The sequence below is a fragment of the Hyla sarda genome, chromosome 7 (assembly GCF_029499605.1).
Source record: "Hyla sarda isolate aHylSar1 chromosome 7, aHylSar1.hap1, whole genome shotgun sequence".
Classification (NCBI taxonomy): Eukaryota; Metazoa; Chordata; class Amphibia; order Anura; family Hylidae; genus Hyla; species Hyla sarda.
The window spans coordinates 24974043-24996182 of record NC_079195.1 but is presented as its reverse complement, the minus strand read 5'-3'; the positions used below and the strand labels follow the sequence as shown (position 1 = coordinate 24996182).

Genomic DNA, 22140 nt, shown 5'->3' with positions numbered 1-22140 from the left:
GTTAGGAACGGCCGGTTGCTGCGGAGGAGTTGCAGGAGCCGGCGGAGGAGATGGTAGTTGCAGCTGTAGCTGTGATTGAAGTTGCTGTATCTGCGGCTGCAGCTGCTGTATCTGTGACTGAAGACGCAGTGCCTCGGAGGTCAAGTATGCCAGCTGTTGATCTCGTTGGGCGATCTTTAGGGCTAGCTGGGCGACCAGTGTAGGATCTTCAGCGGGATCCATGGCCGGATCTACTGTCACGATGCCGGCTGGCAGGAGGTGGATCCTCTGTGCCAGAGAGGGATTGGCGAGGACCGCGCTAGTGGACCGGTTCTAAGCCACTACAGGTTTTCACCAGAGCCCGCCGCAAAGCGGGATGGTCTTGCTGCGGCGGTAGTGACCAGGTCGTATCCACTAGCAACGGCTCACCTCTCTGACTGCTGAAGATAGGCGAGGTACAAGGGAGTAGGCAGAAGCAAGGTCGGACGTAGCAGAAGGTCGAGGGCAGGCGGCAAGGATCGTAGTCAGGGGCAACGGCAGGAGGTCAGGAACACGGGCTAGGAACAGACAAGGGAACGCTTTCACTAGGCACTAATGCAACAAGATCCGGCCAGGGAGTGCAGGGGAAGTGAGGTAATATAGGGAAGTGCACAGGTGATCACACTAATTGGTAATTGGGAAGATTGGGCCAGGCACCAACATTGGTGCACTGGCCCTTTAAATCGCAGAGACCCGACGCGCGCGCGCCCTAGGGAGCGGAGCCGCGCGCGCCGGGACAGGACCGACGGAGAGCGAGTCAGGTACGGGGACCGGGGTGCGCATCGCGAGCGGGCGCCACCCGCATCGCGAATCGCATCCCGGCTGGAGGCGGTACCGCAGCGCACCCGGTCAGTGGATCTGACCGGGGCGCTGCAGCAACGAGAATGAGGCGAGCGCTCCGGGGAAGAACGGGGACCCGGAGCGCACGGCGTAACAGCAGTGTGTGATAGTATTATATTTAGAGGAAAAAGAAGGATCATCCAGTGCTTGACTCAGGGAACTGGTATTTTATTAGGATATCATGGAGAACAGACAGGTACACGAAGACAGGGGGGATTCTTTTCGCCCTCAGTAACCCCTACAGCGAACACCTGTTGTGGTATGGCCGCTATATCGACGATCTCCTGTTCATTTGGGGATCCGATGTGGCGGCCATACAGGGGTTCATGGAGTTTCTTAACTCCAATGACTGTAACCTCAGATTTACGGGCAGCCATCAACAGGTGGAAATAGATTTTCTTGACTTACACTTACAGGGTGACAAATCGATCGACAAAATTATATCCACTATGCATAGAAAGAAAACATCAGTAAATTAAATTTTACATGCCACATCGTGTCACCCGGTTCATGTAATTGAAAATCTACCTGGGGGAGATGATCCGGGCACGCCGTAATTGCTCCCTTGAGACTGATTTTTCTAGGGAAACAGTTGCTGTCGGCAACCGCTTGCGACAGCGTGGGTATCCCAATTGGTCCATCTCCAGGGCAGAGAAGATTGCTGAGGAGAGGAACCGTACAGACCTTATTAAAATGAACTACATCAAACCCTTGCCTGGGGAAGTCAGCAAGCCCATCATCTTTTCAACTCAGTATAGTACTGAATTCAGGTCAGTCAAGAAAATTATTGACAAATATGTACCCATTTTGTACACTGACCCCGGAGTCAGGGAAGCTTTTGACTCAGGGTATATGTGTGTGTCACGAAGGGCTCCTACTCTGGGCCAACTATTATCGCTGAGTCTATTTTCTGATCGACCTGAGAAAAAAACCTACATGGCTTAATTACACAGGGTCCTACAAATGTGGGGCGACAAGATGTGTGTGCTGCAGATATATGTGCCATTCTAACAGCTTTGCATCATGTAGCAATCATAGCAAATTTAATAAGAAACAGTACATTAACTGCAGCACAACTGGAGTTATCTATCTATTCACGTGCCGTGACTGTAACCTTCAATATGTAGGATGCACTATAAACGCATTGAAAGTCAGGATACGCAAGCATCTGTCAGATGTAGGTCATTTTAAGTCACGTGACTATGTTATCTAAACATATTGCTGAAGTTCACGGTGGTAATACATCCTCCTTACAGTTGCAGCGTATCGAAAGAGTGAGATTGTCCTCAAGAGGTGCCAATCTCAGGCAAAAAATCCTGGACCGTGAGGTCTTCTGGATTCTAAAATTGAATACCAGATTTCCTCATGGTCTGAACAGTAGATTAGATATGATCCTGCATTACTTAATTTCTTATGTATAAAACGTTGTACTGCTAAAGATTTTTTATACACATACAGTACGGTGTCTTTGGGGGTGGCCTCTTTAGGCATCTGCAGCCACACGCCTCCCAGTGTTCTTTGCCTTTTAGTTTTAGAACAATCGGCTTTCTTTGTAATTTTTATGTCTTCGACTGTATTTGTTAGATATCGTGTATTTATATTGTTTATGCTGAAAACTTATATTTTAGCACTATGAAGGTATCTACTGTCACGATGCCGGCTGGCAGGTAGTGGACCCTCTGTGCCAGAGAGGGATTGGCGTGGACCGTGCTAGTGGACCGGTTCTAAGCCACTACTGGTTTTCACCAGAGCCCGCCGCAAAGCGGGATGGTCTTGCTGCGGCGGTAGTGACCAGGTCGTATCCACTAGCAACGGCTCACCTCTCTGGCTGCTGAAGATAGGCGCGGTACAAGGGAGTAGGCAGAAGCAAGGTCGGACGTAGCAGAAGGTCGGGGCAGGCAGCAAGGATCGTAGTCAGGGGCAACGGCAGAAGGTCTGGAAACACAGGCAAGGAACACACAAGGAACGCTTTCACTGGCACTAAGGCAACAAGATCCGGCAAGGGAGTGCAAGGGAAGTGAGGTAATATAGGGAAGTGCACAGGTGATTACCCTAATTGGAACCACTGCGCCAATCAGCGGCGCAGTGGCCCTTTAAATCGCAGAGACCCGGCGCGCGCGCGCCCTAGGGAGCGGGGCCGCGCGCGCCGGGACAGAACAGACGGGGAGCGAGTCAGGTAGGGGAGCCGGGGTGCGCATCGCGAGCGGGCGCTACCCGCATCGCGAATCGCATCCCGGCTGGCAGCGGGATCGCAGCGCCCCGGGTCAGAGGACGTGACCGGAGCGCTGCAGCGGAGAGAGTGAAGCGAGCGCTCCGGGGAGGAGCGGGGACCCGGAGCGCTCGGCGTAACAGTACCCCCCCCCTTGGGTCTCCCCCTCTTCTTGGAGCCTGAGAACCTGAGGAGCAGACTTTTGTCAAGGATGTTGTCCTCAGGTTCCCAGGATCTCTCTTCAGGACCACAACCCTCCCAGTCTACTAAAAAAAAATTTTTCCCTCTGACCTTTTTGGCAGCCAAAATTTCCTTGACCGAGAAGACGTCCGAGGAGCCGGAAACAGGAGTGGGAGGAACAGATTTGGGAGAAAAACGGTTGAGGATGAGTGGTTTGAGAAGAGAGACGTGAAAGGCATTAGGGATACGAAGAGAAGGAGGAAGAAGAAGTTTATAAGAGACAGGATTAATTTGACACAAAATTTTGAAAGGACCAAGATAGCGTGGTCCCAACTTGTAGCTAGGGACACGGAAGCGGACATATTTAGCGGAGAGCCATACCTTGTCTCCAGGGGAAAAAACGGGGGGAGCTCTTCTTTTCTTATCCGCGAACCTCTTCATGCGTGAAGAAGCCTGTAAGAGAGAATTTTGGGTCTCTCTCCATATAATGGAAAGGTCACGAGAAATTTCATCCACAGCGGGCAGACCAGAGGGCAAGGGGGTAGGGAGGGGGGGAAGAGGGTGACGGCCGTACACCACGAAAAATGGGGATTTGGAGGAAGACTCAGAGACCCTGAAGTTATACGAGAATTCGGCCCATGGAAGGAGATCTGCCCAGTCATCCTGGCGGGAGGAAACAAAATGTCGCAAATAATCACCCAAGATCTGGTTAATTCTTTCTACTTGTCCATTGGACTGGGGATGATATGCAGAGGAAAAATTTAATTTAATCTTGAGTTGTTTACAGAGAGCCCTCCAGAATTTAGACACGAATTGGACACCTCTATCCGAGACAATCTGCGTAGGCAACCCGTGAAGACGAAAAATGTGTACAAAAAATTGTTTAGCCAACTGAGGCGCAGAAGGAAGACCAGGAAGAGGGATGAAATGTGCCATTTTGGAGAATCGATCAACGACCACCCAAATAACAGTGTTGCCACGGGAAGGGGGTAAATCAGTAATAAAATCCATACCAATCAGAGACCAAGGCTGTTCGGGGACAGGCAGAGGATGAAGAAAACCAGCGGGCTTCTGGCGAGGAGTCTTATCCCGGGCACAGATAGTGCAGGCTCGCACAAAGTCCACAACATCCGTCTCCAGAGTCGGCCACCAATAGAAGCGGGAGATGAGTTGCACAGATTTCTTGATGCCCGCATGACCTGCGAGATGGGAGGAGTGACCCCATTTGAGGATTCCGAGGCGTTGGCGTGGAGAAACAAAGGTCTTTCCTGGAGGAGTCTGCCTGATGGAGGCAGGAGAAGTGGAGATCAGGCAGTCAGGTGGAATGATGTGTTGCGGAGGGAGATCAACTTCTGAGGCATCCGAGGAACGAGAGAGAGCATCGGCCCTAATGTTCTTATCGGCAGGACGAAAGTGAATCTCAAAATTAAATCGGGCAAAGAACAGAGACCACCGGGCCTGGCGAGGATTCAGCCGTTGGGCAGACTGGAGGTAGGAGAGGTTCTTGTGGTCGGTGTAGATAATAACAGGAAATCTTGATCCCTCCAGCAGATGCCTCCATTCCTCAAGTGCTAATTTAATGGCTAGAAGCTCTCGATCCCCGATGGAGTAGTTCCTCTCCGCTGGAGAGAAGGTCCTAGAGAAAAAACCACAAGTGACAGCATGCCCGGAAGAATTTTTTTGTAGAAGAACAGCTCCAGCTCCCACTGAGGAGGCATCAACCTCCAATAGGAAGGGTTTGGAAGGGTCAGGTCTGGAGAGCACGGGAGCCGAAGAAAAGGCAGACTTGAGTCGTTTAAAGGCGTCTTCTGCTTGAGGAGGCCAGGACTTGGGATCAGCATTTTTTTTGGTTAAAGCCACGATAGGAGCCACAATGGTAGAAAAATGTGGAATAAATTGCCTGTAATAATTGGCGAACCCCAAAAAGCGTTGGATAGCACGGAGTCCGGAGGGGCGTGGCCAATCTAAGACGGCAGAGAGTTTGTCTGGATCCATCTGTAGTCCCTGGCCAGAGACCAAATATCCTAGAAAAGGAAGAGATTGGCATTCAAACAGACATTTCTCAATTTTGGCATAGAGTTGGTTGTCACGAAGTCTCTGAAGAACCATACGGACATGCTGGCGGTGTTCTTCTAGATTGGCAGAAAAAATTAGGATATCGTCCAGATATACAACAACACAGGAGTATAACAGATCACGAAAAATTTCATTGACAAAGTCTTGGAAGACGGCAGGGGCATTGCACAGTCCAAAGGGCATGACCAGATACTCAAAGTGTCCATCTCTGGTGTTAAATGCCGTTTTCCACTCGTCCCCCTCTCTGATGCGGATGAGGTTATAGGCGCCTCTTAAGTCCAATTTAGTGAAGATGTGGGCACCTTGGAGGCGATCAAAGAGTTCAGAGATGAGGGGTAAGGGGTAGCGGTTCTTAACCGTGATTTTATTAAGACCGCGGTAGTCAATGCAAGGACGTAGGGAGCCATCTTTTTTGGACACAAAGAAAAATCCGGCTCCGGCAGGAGAGGAGGATTTACGGATAAAGCCCTTTTTTAGATTCTCCTGGACGTATTCGGACATGGCAAGAGTCTCTGGGGCAGAGAGAGGATAAATTCTGCCCCGGGGTGGAGTAGTGCCCGGGAGGAGGTCGATAGGGCAATCATAAGGCCTGTGAGGAGGTAGAGTCTCAGCTTGTTTTTTGCAGAAAACATCCGCGAAGTCCATATAGGCCTTAGGGAGACCGGTTACTGGAGGAACCACAGAGTTACGGCAAGGGTTACTGGGAACCGGTTTTAGACAGTTCTTGGAACAAGAGGACCCCCAACTCTTGATCTCCCCAGTGGACCAATCCAGGGTTGGGGAATGAAGTTGAAGCCAGGGAAGTCCAAGGAGAATTTCTGAGGTGCAATTGGGGAGGACCAAAAGTTCAATCCTCTCATGATGAGATCCGATGCTCATAAGAAGGGGCTCCGTGCGGAAACGTATGGTACAGTCCAATCTTTCATTATTTACACAATTGATGTAGAGGGGTCTGGCGAGACTGGTCACCGGGATGTTGAACCTGTAGACGAGAGAGGCCAAAATAAAATTTCCTGCAGATCCAGAGTCCAAGAAGGCCACCGTAGAGAAGGAGAAGGCAGAGGCAGACATCCGCACAGGCACAGTAAGACGTGGAGAAGCAGAGAAGACATCAAGGACTGTCTCACCTTTGTGCGGAGTCAGCGTACGTCTTTCCAGGCGGGGAGGACGGATAGGACAATCCCTCAGGAAGTGTTCGGTACTAGCACAGTACAGGCAGAGGTTCTCCATACGGCGTCGTGTCCTCTCTTGAGGTGTCAGGCGAGACCGGTCGACCTGCATAGCCTCCACGGCGGGAGGCACAGGAACAGATTGCAGGGGACCAGAGGAGAGAGGAGCCGAGGAGACGAAACGCCTCGTGCGAACAGAGTCCATATCTTGGCGGAGTTCCTGACGCCTTTCAGAAAAACGCATGTCAATGCGAGTGGCTAGGTGAATAAGTTCATGTAGATTAGCAGGAATTTCTCGTGCGGCCAGAACATCTTTAATGTTGCTGGATAGGCCTTTTTTGAAGGTCGCGCAGAGGGCCTCATTATTCCAGGACAATTCTGAAGCAAGTGTACGGAACTGTACGGCATACTCGCCAACGGAAGAATTACCCTGGACCAGGTTCAACAGGGCAGTCTCAGCAGAAGAGGCTCGGGCAGGTTCCTCAAAGACACTTCGGATTTCCGAGAAGAAGGAGTGTACAGAGGCAGTGACGGGGTCATTGCGGTCCCAGAGCGGTGTGGCCCATGACAGGGCTTTTCCGGACAGAAGACTGACTACGAAAGCCACCTTAGACCTTTCAGTGGGAAACAGGTCCGACATCATCTCCAGATGCAGGGAACATTGGGAAAGAAAGCCACGGCAAAACTTAGAGTCCCCATCAAATTTATCCGGCAAGGATAAGCGTATCCCAGGAGCGGCCACTCGCTGCGGAGGAGGTGCAGGAGCTGGCGGAGGAGATGACTGCTGAAGCTGTGGTAGTAACTGTTGTAGCATAACGGTCAGTTGAGACAGCTGTTGGCCTTGTTGCGCTATCTGTTGTGACTGCTGGGCGACCACCGTGGTGAGGTCAGCGACAACTGGCAGAGGAACTTCAGCGGGATCCATGGCCGGATCTACTGTCACGATGCCGGCTGGCAGGTAGTGGACCCTCTGTGCCAGAGAGGGATTGGCGTGGACCGTGCTAGTGGACCGGTTCTAAGCCACTACTGGTTTTCACCAGAGCCCGCCGCAAAGCGGGATGGTCTTGCTGCGGCGGTAGTGACCAGGTCGTATCCACTAGCAACGGCTCACCTCTCTGGCTGCTGAAGATAGGCGCGGTACAAGGGAGTAGGCAGAAGCAAGGTCGGACGTAGCAGAAGGTCGGGGCAGGCAGCAAGGATCGTAGTCAGGGGCAACGGCAGAAGGTCTGGAAACACAGGCAAGGAACACACAAGGAACGCTTTCACTGGCACTAAGGCAACAAGATCCGGCAAGGGAGTGCAAGGGAAGTGAGGTAATATAGGGAAGTGCACAGGTGATTACCCTAATTGGAACCACTGCGCCAATCAGCGGCGCAGTGGCCCTTTAAATCGCAGAGACCCGGCGCGCGCGCGCCCTAGGGAGCGGGGCCGCGCGCGCCGGGACAGAACAGACGGGGAGCGAGTCAGGTAGGGGAGCCGGGGTGCGCATCGCGAGCGGGCGCTACCCGCATCGCGAATCGCATCCCGGCTGGCAGCGGGATCGCAGCGCCCCGGGTCAGAGGACGTGACCGGAGCGCTGCAGCGGAGAGAGTGAAGCGAGCGCTCCGGGGAGGAGCGGGGACCCGGAGCGCTCGGCGTAACATCTACATGCATAGACAATCTATTGATTGTGTATTCTCTTCACTATAGAGAAGACGTCACCTGTAATCACTGATATTATTGTGTATCCTCCTCACTATAGAGAAGACGTCACCTGTAATCACTGATATTATTGTGTATTCTCCTCACTATAGAGAAGACGTCACCTGTAGTCACTGATATCATTGTGTATTCTCCTCACTATAGAGAAGTCATTACCTGTAGTCACTGATATAATTCTGTATCCTCCTCACTATAGAGAAGATGTCACCTGTAATCACTGATATCATTGTGTATTCTCCTCACTATAGAGAAGTCATCACCTGTAGTCACTGATATCATTCTGTATCCTCCTCACTATAGAGAAGACGTCACCTGTAATCACTGATATCATTGTCTATTCTCCTCATTATAGAGAAGTCATCACCTGTAGTCACTGATATCATTGTGTATTTTCCTCACTATAGAGAAGTCATCACCTGTAGTCACTGACATCATTCTGTATCCTCCTCACTATAGAGAAGACGTCACCTGTAATCACTGATATCATTGTGTATTCTCCTCACTATAGAGAAGTCATCACCTGTAGTCACTGATGTCATTCTGTATCCTCCTCACTATAGAGACTCCTCACTGTAGTCAATGATATCATGGTATATTCTCCTCACTATAGAGAAGACATCACCTGTAGTCACTGATATCATTCTGTATTCTCCTCACTATGTCCTATCAGAGCTGGAGTCACTTGTAAGTTCTGCAGTTCTGATGGGTGAAACAACAACTCCCAGCATCCCCTTACCACTGCTTAGGTCATACTGGGAGCTGTAGTTTTAAATGGTAAAAACTTCTTTAGCACTTTCCCATTCTGTGGCAATTGGTATATTTGATTATTATTCTGACATGCGAGCCCGGCCTAAGAGTCTTAAACAAGGTTAGGACTGTATGATACATTTAATAATATTGTAAGTCCCGTAAGCAACATCTTATTTTCTGTCCGCCAACACAAAATACTCTAATAGTGCCCCTGCCGAGAGTAGACTCTGGATCCTCCCCTGTGTAGAGGGGTGTACATGGGTGGCAGAGGGGTGTACATGGGTGGAAGAGGGGTGTAAAGGGGTGTACATGGGTGGAGGAGGGGTGGAGGAGTGTACATGGGTGGCAGAGGGATGTAGAAGGGGTGTACATGGGTGGAAGAGGGGTGCAGGAGTGTACATGGGTGGCAGAGGGGTGTAGAGGGGATGTATATGGGTGGCAGAGAGGTTTACATGGGTGGCAGAGGGGTGTAGAGGGGTGTACATGGGTGAAAGAGGGGTGTAGGAGTGTACATGGGTGGCACAGGGGTGTAGAGGGGTGTACCTGGGTGGCAGAGTGGTGTAGAGGAGTGTACATGGGTGGCAGAGGGGTGTAGAGTGGGTGTATATGGGTGGAAGAGGGGTGTACATGAGTGGCAGAGGGGTGTACATGGGTGGAAGAGGGGTGTAGGAGTGTACATGGGTGGCACAGGGGTGTAGAGGGGTGACAGATGGTTCAAAGTTCCATTCATATGCCTGATGAAGCCGCACGTTGCTTGGTGTTAGATTAAATCCTCCGTTCTTACCTGTGGTCATTCCAGCCAGCGATGATTTTTTACCCTGCAGCTCCCGTTAGAAGTCTTCTATTTGTCTGTTACTGTTCAGCAGGAGGGCCACGGACGGAACTTTTATCTTCACTCACCCAACCCATTGTTCTGTGTGTCCACACAACCACCTCCGGTAAGCACAATTTCCCCTCATTTGGGGCTACCTGCTGGTGGTTTTTCACTATGGAACGACTTCTTATGTTTTATTTTAAACTGGCCATGTCAGATTCTCAGGATTTCTCCAAATTCTATAGTAAATGTATACCCATTTTTTCCCTGACTGCTCCGATATCTGCCTTGACCAAAAAAGTGGTGGATGACAAGAACTAAACCCGCGGCCTACTTTGCCTTCTTACAATTTGCTGCTCCTGTTCTACATCCCCCTGATACATCTAAGAGGTTCTTCATTGAAGTCGATGCCTCTTCTGGTGAAGCTGGAGAGGTTCTGTTACAGAACTCCAGGGGAAAATGTGTCACTAGTGTTTTTTTCTTCCATCTCTTCTCTTGTGCGAAGAGAAACTAAAACATAAATCATATGTGGTAGGGAGTTGCCTGCCATGAAGTTAGCTCTTGTGGAATCAAGATACTTGCAGGAAGACACTCTGCTTCCTGTGGTCATCTACATGGACCATTAAAGGAGCACTCCACTGGAAAACATTTTTTTTAAATTAACTAGTGCCCGGTCATGGCTTCCTCCTCTGACCTATCTCCTGCGTCCACCTTCATGGCTGCAGTTCCTGGTCTGCCCACAGGAATCATACTCATGCACTAGCTGAAATTTAGAGGGCACTGCCCCTATACATCTTATCCCCTATCCAAAAGATAGGGGATAAGATGTCTGATCATGGGGGTCCCGCTGCTGGGGACCCCTGTGATCTTCCGGCTGCACCCTGGCTTTCGTTTAGAGCGATGGGTGCAGTGCCAGAGGCTTGTGACGTCACGATCATGCCCTGCTCATGATGTCATGCAATGCCCCCTCCATGCAAGTCTATAGGAGGGGGCGTGATAGCCATCATGCCCCCTCCCATAGACTTGCATTGAGGGGGCATGGCCGTGATCTCATGAGACTCCACCATGCATCCCCAGTCATCCGGCACAGAGCAAAGTTCGCTCCCGATGTCTGGGGTGCCGCACAAAGCGTAAGTTGCTTCTATTCAACCTAAGACTAAACCTTTCAGTTGAAGTCACCTATTAGCTAAGTGGAAGCACAGAACAATGTTGCATGTTTTATTGTGTTGGAGCCATTGATGCCTCTATGATCTGGAGGGAAGCCGTAAGATGGTGAAGAAAACATGTAATCTCACCCTGTGTGTCTGAGGTGTCTCGAAGGCCCTTTGTGGTATTAGAAAAGCATTAAATGGCTCATTGTAGGTTAGGGTCTCGTCACAGCATTAATCTGTCTACCCCGAAGGGTAAAAGTGTCAGTGTAGCAAACTAATAAGTTAAAGGGATACTCCGGTGAAAAACTATTTTATTTTTTAAATTAACTGGTGCCAGAAAGTTAAACAGATTTGTAAATTACTTCTACTTACAAATCTTAATCCTTCCAGTACTTATCAGCTGCTGTATACTACAGAGGAAGTTCTTTTCTTTTTTAATTTATTTTCTGTCTGACCACAGTGCTCTCTGCTGACCCCTCTGTCCGTGTCAGGCACTGTCCAGAGCAGGAGAAAATCCCAATAGCAAACATATGCTGCTCTTGACAGTTCCTGGGACAGACAGAGGTGTCAGTAGAGAGCACTGTGGTCAGAAAGGAAAGGAATTTAAAAAGAAACAAACTTCCTTTAGAGCATACAACAGCTGATAAGTACTGGAAGGATGAGGATTTTTAAATAGAAGTCATTTACATCTGTTAAATATTCTGGCACCAGTTGATTTTACAAAAATAGTTTTTCACCGGAGTACAATTTAATACTGAACTTTAAGGTCCATCGTTGCTCAAAAATGACCTGAGATAATTCGACTGCTGTTTCTAGTATAGGCGCCAACCAAGGGAACAGTAGTAGAAGACTTTAATGTGCAGTTGCTGAGGTGATCTTCAGTGTTGACGGAACCACATAGAATTGAATTGAAAGAATTGAAGAGGCAATGACTATTAATTATAAAAACCCAAACAAAAGGACAATTTTGCTAAATATAGTCATGGAAAAATGACAAGTTTTCTTAACCCCTTAAGGACCGGAGGTTTTTCCGTTTTTGCATTTTCGTTTTTTGCTCCTTGCCTTTAAAAAATCATAACTCTGTCAAATTTACACCTAAAAATCCATATGATGGCTTATTTTTTGCGCCACCAATTCTACTTTGTAATGACGTCAGTCATTTTGCCCAAAAATCTATGGTGAAGCGGGAAAAAAAATCATTGTGCGACAAAATTGAAAAAAAAAACGCTGTTTTGTAACTTTTGGGGGCTTCCGTTTCTACGTAGTACATTTTTCGGTAAAAATGACACCTGATATGTATTCTGTAGGTCCATACGATTAAAATGATACCCTACTTATGTAGGTTTGATTTTGTCGGACTTTTGGAAAAAATCATAACTACATGCAGGAAAATTAATACGTTTAAAATTGTCATCTTCTGACCCCTATAACTTTTTTATTTTTCCGTGTATGGGGCGGTATGAGGGCTCATTATTTGCGCCGTGATCTGAAGTTTTTAACGGTACCATTTTTGCATTGATAGGACTTATTGATCACTTTTTATTCATTTTTAAATGACATAAAAAGTGACCAAAAATGCACTATTTTGGACTTTGGAATTTTTTTGCGCGCACGCCATTGACCGAGCGGTTTAATTAATGATATATTTTTATAATTCGGACATTTCCGCACGCGGTGATACCACATATGTTTATTTTTATTTTTATTTACACTGTGTTTTTTTTTTTATTGGAAAAGGGGGGTGATTCAAACTTTTAATAGGGGAGGAGTTAAATGATCTTTATTCACTTTTTTTTTTCACTTTTTTTTGCAGTGTTATAGGTCCCATAGGGACCTATAACACTGCACACACTGATCTTCTATGTTGATCACTGGTTTCTCATAAGAAACCAGTGATCAACGATTCTGCCGCATGACTGCTCATGCCTGGATCTCAGGCACTGAGCAGTCATTCGGCGATCGGACAGCGAGGAGGCAGGAAGGGGCCCTCCCGCTGTCCTGTCAGCTGTTCGGGATGCCGCGATTAGCCGCGGCTATCCCAAACAGCCCGACTGAGCTAGCCGGGAACTTTCACTTTCACTTTTAGCCGCGCGGCTCAGCTTTGAGCGCGCGGCTAAAGGGTTAATAGCGCGCGGCGCCGCGATCGGCGCTGCGCGCTATTAGAGGCGGGTCCCGGCTTCACTATGACGCCGGGCCCGCCATGATATGACGCGGGGTTACTGTGTAACCCCGCGTTATATCAGAAGAGAAGGACCAATGACGTACCGGTACGTCCTTGGTCCTTAAGGGGTTAAGGATTTCTTTGGTTGTTTGTTACCCGAAAATACCAGCTCTGTATTTAGTGCAGACAGATGAGAAGACAAGCTAATATATTTTTTGTGACATTATATATTATATTAGAAATTATTGTGTCCAAATGTGAGTCTTCCCCCTTGTGACGCCACGCCCCCTCCCATAGACTTACATTGAGGGGGCATGGCCATGATTTCACGACCCCGCAATCCGCACCCAGATTTTGGAACTAAATGTTCAGAACACTGGGGCAGTGGAGTATCCCTTTAAGAGCTATAGTCTTCAGTCTTCTTACTGTTCCATATTTTCTTGTAGGAGCTTTCAGGTCAGACTGGGAGAACACAACATCGCTACCAGTGAAGGCACCGAGCAGTTCATCAACTCCGCCAAGGTCATCAGACATGGAAGCTACAACTCCTGAACCCTGGACAATGACATCCTGTTGATCAAGCTGGCCTCTGCCGCCACCCTCAACTCCTACGTCAAGGCTGTTGGTCTGCCCACTGGCTGCGCTTCTGCCGGAACCAGCTGTCTGATCTCCGGATGGGGCAACACCCTGAGCAGTGGAAGTAAGTCATCCGCCAAAAGATTCTCAATAAAAACAAGTGGCATTATTTAGGAACAGGGTTATGCTTCTTGTTTCTTTAATTCTCTCACTAATAAAAACCTCGTCAGAACCTTTAACCATCACCAAATGTTACATTGATGAGACCCCATGTAGAACACCAACAATGATCAGGTTGGGAAGGGGCTACATTTTACCACATTCCAATAAGGCATCATGTAAACTAAAATGTTGTCATGTTTTTCCATCTCATGAAAAGCTTAGATGGAGAATTATCTGCACTTGTGCAAGTATTAGCATTGTCTGGAAAAGTCTAGGTGTCCACATAGTGTTTTTTCATTTATTTATTTTTTTTTTAAACTGCCCCTGCAGTTTTTGAGCCAAAGTCAGAAAAGTGGATTTAGTAGGAAGGAGAAGAATAAGTCCTTCCTTTATATTTCCTATTCCTTTTGTATCAGATAATGGCTTCGGCTCAAAAACGACAGTGACAGGTTTCCAACAATGGCAGAAAAAAACCCGTGTGAAAATGTAACCAATAAGTTTTGTCATGGAGTTATAGTATAGTGTAGTGATTAGTGGCAGGGGCCATATTCGAATTTGCGATATTTAGCGAATATATGGATGAGTATTCGTCCTATGGTCGCAAAATTGATATATTCGCTATGTTCGTTCTCTTTTTTTTTTTCATGTGAAAATCGTAATGAAATTTTTGTGCGCATGTGCGATTGTATCTTTCAACTAACACTAAACCCTAGAACCTATCTGCTAAACTAACCTACCCTATCTAAAGGTCAAAGAAAGGAGGGATCAGTGTCCTCTTGAAGAGCCAATATTCGCAAATATTTGCATATACGAAATATTCGCGCTCCACACCGACTCACACAGTAAATATAATTGGAGCCTTCTTAGGACCCCAAGCTGGAAGCAGGGAGGGATGATCACTTTTTTTTATACACATCATTGTAGTTAAGAAGAAAACAAATATTCGCCATAACGAATATATAGCGCTATATTATAAATATTCACAAAATCGCAAAGTGCCAATATACGCGGTAAAAATTCACATTTTGAATATTCGCGCTCAACGCTATTATAGTGTAGTGTATGAGAGAGATCATGTACAGGAACTTGGTATCTGTTTAAAAAGCAAAGATCCCAGTGATCAGGAAACATATAATACACTAATATTTTATATTCTTTTACTTGCAGCAAGCATGCCCAACCTCCTCCAGTGCCTGAACGCCCCCATCCTGACCGCCTCCCAGTGTAGCAACGCCTACCCCGGAGAGATCACCGGCAACATGATCTGTGTTGGATATCTGGAAGGAGGCAAGGATTCCTGCCAGGTAATGTTTCTTCTAAGTCGTATTCATTTCATTTCAATTTTAAGATATAAATGTATTACCAGGAAAGATTCATTCAAAACTTATTTTATTTTATTTAAGTTACTCTTAATGTGTTGTTACTTTATTCATTTTTCAATGAATTTACATTAGTAATGATTAAAGATGCACAAAACTGCGAATACCTCAGAAAAATATGTACAGGAGCAGGGACTTCTGTCAAAGACTGGAGTCCCTGCTCATGTACAGTATATTACGTGACCGGGCCAGGTGCAAGAACCCCAATTTAGCAAAAGTATTTAGCAGAAGCTGAGATGCATACAGCAGCACCGAACTAACAAAACAAATCTGAAAAAGTTTGGTTTCTGACAAGTTAACATTTTAATTGTAAAATTGAGACTGAAACTGAATTTTGCTGAATTGATTCGGTCATCTACATTAATGACCATTAAAAGGATATGGTAAATAAATAAATAAATAAACATACATAGTTTATAAAGACCAGATTATATACTGTATGGTATATCCATAAATAAAATAAAAATATGAGGCACTCACATATCAGGAGAACAGGGGATACCTCTCCCATAGGTGAGGCGATTACTGCTGCATCTACAGTAGGTGGTTTAGAAGTAGACATTCAGTCCCACAGTTGGATATAGAATAGTCATATTATCAATATCTAATGCAAAATCTCTCTGTATCTCCTCAGGGTGACTCCGGTGGACCCGTGGTCTGCAATGGACAGCTCCAGGGTGTTGTCTCCTGGGGATATGGCTGTGCCCTCAGGAACTATCCCGGTGTCTACTCCAATGTCTGCAACTACAACTCCTGGATCTCCAGCACCGTTGCCGCCAACTAAAAATCTACTTTATTATAGTTGTTTGTGTCTTTCTTTTGCTACTTTATTGTCATTCACCTCGTTGTAGTAAATACAATTTTTATTAAAATGTGAACCAAATTTGAATTTAATTATACAAAATATCACCTGTCAACTAAGCAAGAAGTGCAGAATTAGACAAAGCACCAGGTCCAAGTAGCATTCACTCTATGTTCTAAGGGAGTTAAAGGGGTACTCCGCCCCTAGACATCTTATCCTCTATCCAAAAATAAGGGATAAGATATCTTATTGCCGGGGTCCCGCAGCTGGAGACCGCCCCAATCTTCCCACTGCACCCGGCGTTTGTTTAAAGTGTCGAAGGATTGTGACGTCACAGCCAAGCCCCCTCAATGCAAGCATATGGGAGGGGGCGAGACGGCCCTCATGCCCCCTCCCATAGACTTGATTGAGGGGTTTGAGCGCGACATCACGAGCCTCCACCCCACATTGCCAGTCATCTGGTACGGAGTGAAGTTCGCTCCCTGCACCGGATGACTGGGTGCCGCAGGCAAGATCACAGTGGTCCCCAGCGCCGGGACCCCTGCGATTAGACATTTTATACCCTATCCTTTGTATATGGGATAAAACGTCTAGGGGCGAGTACCCCTTTAAGGCTACGTTCACATCAGCTTTCGAAGCTCCGTGAATGGGACCTGTCAGATTTTGTTAGTTTTTGGTGTCCCAACCTCTGTCCCAGCCCTGTTATCAGCCATTGAGGTTGATACCTAATATGAAAATACTTGGGCTGATAGAAAATGTGTATAAATGGTGTGTTCAGGTAAAGTGATTGAGTCTCTGTTAGTAGTAGGGTATCACAGAAGCAAAATTTGAGGGGTCTCTCTTATTAGTGAGGTACCACAGTTTTTGGCCCTGTTCTCTTTAGTACATACCACAATGACCTAATAGGGGGAATGTAAAGTAAAATATACTTTCTTTGCAGATGATACCAAACTGTGTAAAAGCAATAGAGGACAGTGCACTGTGTACAGTGCATTGTATATAGCAGATAATGCAATAGAGGACAGTGCACTGTGTATAGTAGATAAAACAATAGAGAACAATGCATTACGTTCAACCACTGTACAAATCACTTGTGAGACCACATATGGAATACTGTGTACGGTACTAGCAACCAGTGTACTAGAAAGACAGTAGAGTCAAAGATTGGAAACTAAAGCAATTATGGGAATGGGTGAACTTCTGTTATCACAAAACATTATGAAAATTTGGATTTTAAGTTCAGAAATAAGACGGCTGTGGGAGAGAAAGAATAAAAACAACAAAATCCAGAAAAATGCATTTCAATTAATAAATTGAATAAATTGATTTTGCTTAAAAAAACAAACAATCTTTTTAACCAAATTATTATGTTTAAAATCCTTCTATTTTGACTACCTATAACTTTTTCATTTTTCCGTATAAGCGGCGGTATGAGGACTCATTGTTTGCACCTCTATCTTTACTTTTTATTGATACCACATTTGTGGTTATAAAACTTTTATAATTTTTTTTTATTTTTAATAAAATGTGACAAAAAAGTAGCATATGTGAGTTTATTTTTTTATTTTTACGTTCACGCCATTCACAATACAGGATCAATAACAATAAATTTTAATAGTTCGGACATTTACGCATGCGGCGATACCAAATATGTTTATTAATTTTAGTTTTTTACACTTTATGGGAGTAAAATGGGAAAAAAGGACATTTTACATTTTTATTGGGGGATGGGGATTTTTCCAAATTTTTAAACTTTTTTTTACTTGCATTTTTACACTTTAATAGTCCCCATAGAGGACTATCTATAGCAATCATTTGATTGCTAATACTGTTCAGTGCTATGCATAGGGCATAGCACTGATCAGTATTATTTGTGATCTCAGACCAGAGCAGAAGACCCCGGGAGACGGCTGGAGCAATGTGAGGGGACCTCCGGCCGCCATGCTGGATGACCGGATTGTCGTGGCAGAGCTGTGGGCGATCCGATCATCCATTGAAAGTACCCCTTTGCCATGATCTGTATTGATCACAGCATCTGAGGGGTTAATGGTGGACATCCGCACGATCACGGATGTCCGCTATTACCGGCGGGTCCCTGGCTGCTGATAGCTGCTGGGACCTGCGGCGCATGATACGTGCACCGGTCTGGTGTTCGCAGTCATAGTGGCGCATAAATGTACGTCATGGTGCGTTAAGTACAAGGGCACCATGACGTACATTTATGTCCATTGTCGTTAAGGGGTTAAGAGACTGAAATTCCTGATGTGAAAGACTATGTTGAGAGATGAGAAGCCCTTAGAAGTCATTTTGCACTATTTACAGCGTCTTCATATGACAACACCAGTGGCCTCTCCTTTATTCAATGCCCTTTCCATCCAGTATATTATCAGTCCACTTGTACCCCAATATTAGCGACATGTTTATAGAGAAACCCCACTTCCCTGCAGCTTGCCTTGTGGTGACTTATTCCCTGCTGTCACTTCTGAGCCAAAGCCTCCGAGTGACCACCGGAACGGAAGTCCGTGACGTCACGACTCCGCCCCTGTGTGACGTCACGCCCCGTCCCCTCAATGCAAGTCTATGGGAGGGGGCGTGATGGCCATCATGCCCCCTCCCATAGACTTGCATTGAGGGGACGGGGCGTGACGTCACACGGGGGCGGAGTCGGGACGTCACGGACTTCCGTTCCGGTGGTCGGGACCCAGACCCTCCAGCGCTTCCGGAGCAGAAACAGGTGGGTGCCGCATGCTATATTGCGGGGGTCCCCCGCGGCGGGACCCCCGCTATCAGACATCTTATCCCCTATCCTTTGGATAGGGGATAAAATGTCTAGGGGTGGAGTACCCCTTTAAGTACGCTGCTACATCACATTACTTACCTTTTAGACTCTGTGCCGTAGTTTTGAAATACCCTACATGGCTTTTATGACCATGCTGGTTTATATGCGTTCATGTGCGTTTGTGTGCGTTGTGAACATATCATGATACTTACCCATTACGTTATCACTTACAATTCTTTTCCATGATTGGTTGAAGCATTGTGCTTCTCAATATCCATTTCTATTCATATTGTAATATTTACCTGTACGACTCTCTTGATATAGCTTCACCGTAATATTTACTTTTTTTCATGTTTTTTAGATTTTTTTGGACCGCTTTATATGGTTTATTTGGAGCATCTCTTAACTTTATGTGAATTGATTTTAAATACATTGTGCACATGCGCATGGGGTACATTCTTGAAATTTAGTTTGGGCGCATGCGCGATGCACGGCAGTCACGTGATGTGTGTTGCGGTCATGTGACTCCGCTCGTGTCGCAAGGATTGAGCATAACATAGATGTCTATGCGATGCACGGTGGTTATTTAGTGCGTAATGTAGGTCACGTGACTCTGCGCGTGACGTACCAGGCTGTCGTGCGCACAAAGCCTCTCCATATATGGAGTGGTTGTTCCGGCACAATACAGTCGCCGGATATGATGCAATTACTTACAGACTGTAAGATAACATAGCGCATTAGATTCAAGAGGACGACGAACATGGCGCGGTGCCCATCTGCAAGGTATTAGTCAATTAACTAATAAAAATATGCACAGTGGTCCCTCAACATACGATGGTAATTCGTTCCAAACAAGCAATCGTTTGTCGAATCCATCGTATGTTGAGGGTTTCGTGCAATGTAAAGTATAGGAAGCTGTACTCACCTGTCCCCGCCGCTCCGGACCGCGTCCCGCCGCTCCCGATAGTGACCCCTGGCCTCCGTTGGGCTCTCCTGGTCTTCTCCGGCCCTCCGCTGTCTTCCGCAAGGCCTTACTGGGCCTGCGTAGCGACGTCATTACGCCGCTGCGTACGCCGTTCCTATTGGAGGACGAGACGGCGTGCGCAACAGCGTATTGACGTCACCAGAGAGGGCCGAGAAGACACCGCAGGACCAGCCCTGGACCCGAAGGGCACCCCAGAGCATCGTGGAGGGGTAAGTAATACTCACTGCACCACACGGGGAACATTTAGCTGCTATCCGGCAGCAGCTTAAGAATTTTGCGCTGCCGGATAGCACTTAATGCGATGGCCCCGACATAAAAAAGTATCGTATGTCGATGCTGACATCGACATGCGATGGCCTCTGAGAGGCCATCGGATGTCGATTTGATCATATGTCGGGGCCATCGTAGGTCGGGGGGTCACTGTATATATAATGTGAAGGGACTTTGAGAAGCACCCCTGAGGAAGTCGCCTTGGGAGCGACGGAACGCGTGGTGTCTCGTCCCCATAATAACATCAGTATTCCTTGGTCTCTCCATCCAGTCTGGGACGCTTGCTTCCTATTATCCACACGTTTGCAGGTATATAGGGACTGCATTATTGAAGAATCTTTGATATCACTAATCCGTGTCATATTGCTATATCCCTTATTTTGTGTATATATTGCATATTTTATTGCATATGTTATCTGGATGGAGTGAGGTAACATCTTGTACAGAGGGACGGGTGCCAATATCTAGGTTCATGGCCCCTCCTCAGAGTTGTGCTTGGGCTTTATTTTGTAAGCCAAATTTTTTAATTGGTTTTATCTTTTTGTCCTTTACATCACTTATGTGTTGTTTACTGGGATATATATATATATATATACCGTAGTTTTCGCCGTATAGGACGCACTTTTTCTTCCCCAAAATTGGGGGGGAAAAGTTGGTGCGTCTTATATGGCAAATACACATTAAAACCGGTGGTCCCTGCGGCCATCAACGGCCGAGACCCGGGGCTAGTACAGGACATCAATGATCGCGGTGATGCCCTGTATTAACCCTTCAGATGTGGCGATCAAAGCTGACCACCGCATCTGAAGTGAAAGTGACACTAACCCGGCTGCTCAGTAGGGCTGTTCGTGGACCTCTGTAGTGAAATTGCGGCATCCCGAACAGCTTACAGGACACCGAGAGGGACCTTACCTGCCTCCTCGGTGTCCTCTCCTTCGTCGTCATCACGTCGTCACGCACGCCGTCCCATCATCCAATAGGAGCAGTGTGCGTAGCGACGTGATGAGGGTGATGGAGAGCGAGGATATCGGGCAGCAGAGACGTTCCGGAGAGACGGGGACACCCCGGGGATGCGGCAACAGCGATGGAGGGCGACATCCAGGGCAGCGGTGACGAGCGGTGACGGGTCCAGAGCGGCGGAGACACGTGAGTATTACCTCCTATACCAGTGGTCTTCAACCTGCGGACCTCCAGATGTTGCAAAACTACAACTCCCAGCATGCCAGGACAGCCAACGGCTGTCCGGGCATGTTGGGAGTTGTAGTTTTGCAACATCTGAAGGTCCGCAGGTTGAAGATCACTGTCCTATACTTTACATTGTATTTGGTTCAGAATCTACATTTTCTAGATTTTTATGCTTTAAAATTGGGTGCGTCTTATATGACGGATCGTCTTATATGACGAAAAATACGGTACTCAATAAAGATTTGTCTTATTAAGCATTACAAAACTGGTGTGCTGATATTTTTCAGTGTGACGCTTTTTCTGTGTTTTGTGGTCTATGTCTATTGGTACACTGATCAGCACCCACATTATTATTGATTGAGCCCCCTTAATTTCTGCTTCTTTGTGAATAGAGTATATACGAATTAAAGGAAATTAAATAAACTAAAAACTCGTGGCAAATAAAAGAAAAGACTGTGTAAATTAAAGATAAATTAAATGTAAAATGGGCAGACGGCCGCAAAGGTAAAGTATACAGAGCACATGGGTCAAACTGCAATAAATATGAAAAATGTCAAAGGTGCAACAAAGCGCGAGCAAAAAGATACCAGACCTACAGGAATACTGTGAAACTAACTATAATGGTGGAAAAAGAAATAAATAAACAATCCAAAGGGCAAATTGTGGTGCAAAAGTATTTATTAAAAGGTCAAAAGATTAAAACACATAAACTGAGAAGACACTGTGAAGTACGGCGATATACACGGCAGGACTGGAGTAATATGTTTTAAAAATATGTTTTTATGTACTTGAAAAATGAATACATATTATATATATAGAGAGATAAATATGGAAATATATATATATATATATATATATATATATATATATATATATATGTATATGGATAGATACCTGAAGATGGTTTAGAACCCTGTGATGTCACACATGCTT

At 46.5% G+C, this 22140-nt stretch overlaps 1 pseudogene; it reads left to right on the top strand.

The window, feature by feature from the left end:
* Positions 1 to 1395: 1395 nt before the first annotated feature.
* LOC130283102 (trypsin-like) lies at positions 1396 to 15970 on the top strand (annotated as a pseudogene).
* Positions 15971 to 22140: the final 6170 nt, after the last annotated feature.